Consider the following 4,515-nt stretch of genomic DNA (forward strand, 5'->3'; position numbering starts at 1 on the left):
GTAAGTTACCTGACTTCTCTGTTCCTCAGTTTTCTCTTCCCTGACCCAGTCTCCCCGACCCCCTGGGGGCCCCGTCCCCTCTCCATGAGCACCTTCAGAGCTCGGCCTGTTTTCCCCAGTCATGTGGCATCTCAGCTGTCCCCTCCCGGGTTAGGCCTCCCTGGGCCCTATTTAACGGTGCCTCCATCACTATCTTATTTGTACCAACCTTTGCTGCCTGACAATGTTCGTTTGCTCACATGTTTATTTTGTCTCCTCCAGGAGAATGGGAACTTCATGAGAGCAGGGACGTGGGGGTGTCCTGCTCACCCGAGCACCGCTGGCGCCCGGAACCCAGCTCTGCCTCCGGGCTCCGGGAGAAGAGGCCTCAGCCGTGTGCTGGTGCTGCCCTCTAGTGGCGCTGGCTGCCCATGGCACCTGGCTTGCTCCTTCTCCCCAGGGGGCCTTTTCTTCTCCCACCCACCTGTCACCAGCCCCCAGGGCACGTCTCTGTGTGACTCTAGAGTGGAGGTGGAGGGACCTTGCCTTCTAGGATTCATCCCACCTGGATTCCGAAGACTGAGAAACGCTCTCTGGCACCTGGTGTTTAAATGGCCGCCCTCATTGGTTAATAAAGACAAGTTTAGTATCAGCTGTGGGATCTGTCCAGGAAAAGACACTTTTGGGGCAGAAATACAATGGTGCCTGTCTCTACATAAACTAATAGGGACAGCAAGACAAGCCAGTCCAACGGTCCCATTTGACAGATGAGGTGGCTGCATCCCCACCCAGGACAGGAGGGTAGAGCTACCTGGCCTAAGATAACCCTAGAATAGGGCCACTCTCTCCCTCCCACTGAGAAGCTCAGCGCGGTTGCGTGTTATGCAAAGCATGGGTTCTGAACACCTTGCATAATTCAAAGTGTGCATAATTCCTGACTCATTTCGCCATAGAAATGAATGCAAAGTAGAAAGGATGTGTTGCATGAATCTACCCCAATTGTGGCATATTTTTGCTTTAATGCTGCTTTTTATTTTCCCGGCATTATTGCTAATATTTCATAATGCACTCTCTGCTAAATTAACAGTGCAGCGTTTCCTGCCGGTGGTTTGGCCTTCTTCATAACGTTTTATCACATCTCACTTCCTTTCCAATGTTATTGATTTTCAGGTGCGTTTTTCAGCACCACCACTTAAGGAACACTTGGATGACATTGTTACAGGATATGGGTAAAAGATTTAAAGTTGTAATAACTGCGGACGTTGAGAAAACAGCACACTCGTCACCAGAATCTCCTGCAGAAATTAGACATTTAGAGGCAGGTCAACAACAGCGCCTGCATATAGAGAGCAGGTATTTCTATTTAATAACCAAAGCAAGGTCACCATGTGGCGGGTTTACAATCCTCAGTTAACAGCTCACTTAGTTCCTCCGACGCGAGGAAACTGCAATTCTTGACAGTTTGTTTTAACTGAGGGTATTGGCATCATTTCCAGCTTAGTGCATAAACACGTATTCGCGTTTTTATGCTGCACCTTACCAAAGTCACATAGTTTACATTCCCATAAACGGTGACTTCCCTAAATGGTCTTCCTTGCTGTGTCCTTCACCCCAGAAGGGTGGAAATGTGTGACTCCGTCCAGTCATCTCAGATACGGACTTCAGAAATTCCAGCCACCCTCTTCATACTTACACAGGGGCCCCTCTGGAGCCAGCAACAGCCGAGGCCCCTCTCGCCCAATTTGGATGGCCCCACCTCCTCCCCAACATCATCTTCTCTTACAGTCTAGAGAGGGGGCTGCCCCCACAACATGGGATCTATATTTAGATCTGTGTTGGAGGGTGGGTAGAAAGGGGAGGTAGGATGAGGGAAAACTGAGTCTCAGTTTCACACATTTATAGGATTGTCAGACTTTCCACATTACCAAGAAACTCATCAGCACAACCCCTGTGAATTGGCTGTTCGGCCTTCCTCTGCCCAGAACTGCTTCGGGAATGGCTCCTTCAGCTTGGCCTGAGCCTGGCCCCAGAAGGAGTGCCAGGCTCTAGGAAGGATAAAAAGTGGGCAGTCAGGGCAGGCTCTGAACCCACTGGAATTCCTGTCCTGATGCCACTCGCATGTGACCTTGAGCAAGTCCCTGTACCAGGCACTTCACCTCTCTGGGCCTCAGTTTCCACCTCTGTCGAACGGGGATAATAATACTGTTTACTTCCCAGAATTGGTGCCAGAATGAAAAGCAGTCCCCCTGTGATAGGGCCTAGAACAGAGCAAGTGCCCAATAAATGTTACTTAGCTCTTGCTGCAGTTAGAAAAGTGACTGGATGGGGCGTACATTGACTGGGACACCGGTATGGATGAGGGCCAGTGTCGGGGTGAGGCGATCCTGCCCCTCAGAGAATTTATGGTCCAACTTTGGAGAGTGAACCTGCCCTCCCGCTAATTCAGGAATTTACCAGCCAGGGGAGCTGCTGGGGCATGGCCCAGTCCAGCCCTGACTTTGCCCAAGTGTCCATCAATTCACCTTCTGCCTCTGGGCTGCCTCTGATACTTGAGGGGGCGTGGCCAGGAGCCTAAGGGCCTCTCACCCTCCAGGTTCCCCAGCCCACACCTCCCCCTGGCCCACCTCTCCCCCTGCAGCAGCAAATCTTCAAATGTGCCTTGCGAGCATGTCTAGCAGACCAGAAGCCACACTTGTTCCACCCCTCAGAAGACAGGAGAGGTGCCTGCCCCAAAGGTGATGTTGGAACCTGGACTTCCTGCCTCGGGATGTGGGAGAGGGAATCTGCCTTCTCTTCTGGGCCCCTGCCACCCAGGTTTTTCCTCCTTGGTGCTTATATTCTATTCCCTGGTGCTCATATTCTAATCTCTTGCTCTCTGAGGGCCTCGGCTTTCCCCTCTGAATGGGCAGCCTGGACTTCTCCAGCTCCTCCAGCCAAAACGTTCTCATCTCCCTACCTTTACACCAGACTTGCCCCCAACCCCCTGGTCCCTCCCTCTCTCCTCTGCTGCTCTGGGGCCTGTCCCTGGGGTCACTGAGGCTACTGATAGATGGGCTCCCAAACACCAGAGAGATACCCCAGAGAACAGTAGCGGAAGGAAGGGGACCATTCTTCAGGAGGAGAGAGTGCAATGGTCTAGCTTGGCCATGGTCTAAAGCTCCCCGAGCCAGTCCTGCCTCTTCTCCCATGTCCCCACATCTCTGCATATGCGTGTCTCCCACCAGACAAGGGCTCTGAGGGCAGGAGACACCCAGTCTGTCCTCGCTGTATCCCCAACACCTGGGGGCTGTGACCTGTTTCCTGGACAGAATAGGCACTCACCTGGCAGGTGATGTTTCCCCAGCCTGTAGCCTGAATTCCAAGTGTCCACTCAGGGCCAAACCAAGTGGTCAGGAAAGGACTCTCACTGGGCACGGTGGCTCACCCCTGTAATCCCAACACTTAGAGAGGCTGAGACAGGTGGATGACTTGAGGCCAGGAGTTCAAGACCAGCCTGGCCAACATGGCAAAACCCTATCTCTACTAAAAATACAAAAATCAGCCGGGCGTGGTGGCGGGCATATGTAGTCCCAGCTACCTGGGAGGCTGAGGCAGGAGAATCATTTGAACCTGGGAGGTAGAGGTTGCAGTAAGCCGAGATCGTGTCACTGCACTCCAGCCTGGCAACAGAGGAAGATTCTGTTTCAAAAAAAAAAAACAAACAAACAAAGAAAAAAAGAAATGGCTCTCTCAGTGACTAACCTAAGTCTACACAAATAAAAGAAAGGACTCTACCTCGGGCCGGCGCTTCCCTCCGCTCTCCGCCTTCCTTTTGCCTCTCCCCCAAGCCCCTCTTCTGCTTGCCTCCAGCCTCCCACCTGGAGACTCAGTCATTTCTGGCTCGTTCTGACTCTGCTTCAGAATGAGAAAAAATATGGGGAAGCAAGGGCCTTTGTTCATAAGGACAAGGGAACGGAGATGGGACCCTCATCATGGTCTGGCTTCTGGCAAGATGTCTAAAACTCACATAGAACCGTCTCCTAGGCGAAATCACCCACCTGCATAGTTTTCATATCCAATTATACTACAAGAGTGTCTATGTCCTTCCTACCTTGAGCTACATTTCTAAAAACTCTTTATCACGTGAGTCATGAAAGGTGCTACCTTCCAATAAGCATGCATAGGGAGAGGACAGACAGCCGGGAGTAGAAATATATGCTGTCTGGTAAAACTAAAGAATCGCTACACTGCTTCAACAAACCCAGGTCCTAGTGTCAGCCCGAAATTCCTCCTCCTCTAGGAAGCCCTTCTGGGTTGGGAGGGAAAGTCTATGATACAAGAAACAGTGTTTGATGTTTCCCAGATCCACCTCTTGTTCTCTGTACCACGCCCACCACCTGGACGGCCCTTTCTCCATAGGTGTCCAAATGTCCCGAGTCTGTCAACGCCAGGCTTGCCTCCCATTATTTCCCAGATGAAAGTGACTACTACGCTGTTGGAACCCAAGCCCTTCCTACCCTGGCCCGTGATCACAGGTGCTAAGAGAATTGCTCAGCA

The 4,515-nt window shown here is 51.7% G+C and overlaps 1 long non-coding RNA gene across 2 annotated transcripts in view; it reads left to right on the forward strand.

The window, feature by feature from the left end:
- LOC103796298 (uncharacterized) overlaps positions 1–631 on the forward strand; it is a 45,012-nt gene extending 44,381 nt beyond the window's left edge. For both annotated transcript variants that reach the window (XR_001914621.4, XR_008474775.2), the window contains one exon: positions 262–631. This is a non-coding gene — a long non-coding RNA (uncharacterized LOC103796298). The remainder of the gene's footprint in view (positions 1–261) is intronic.
- Positions 632–4,515: the final 3,884 nt, after the last annotated feature.

The sequence above is a fragment of the Callithrix jacchus genome, chromosome 10, assembly GCF_049354715.1.
Source record: "Callithrix jacchus isolate 240 chromosome 10, calJac240_pri, whole genome shotgun sequence".
NCBI classification, from domain to species: Eukaryota; Metazoa; Chordata; class Mammalia; order Primates; family Cebidae; genus Callithrix; species Callithrix jacchus.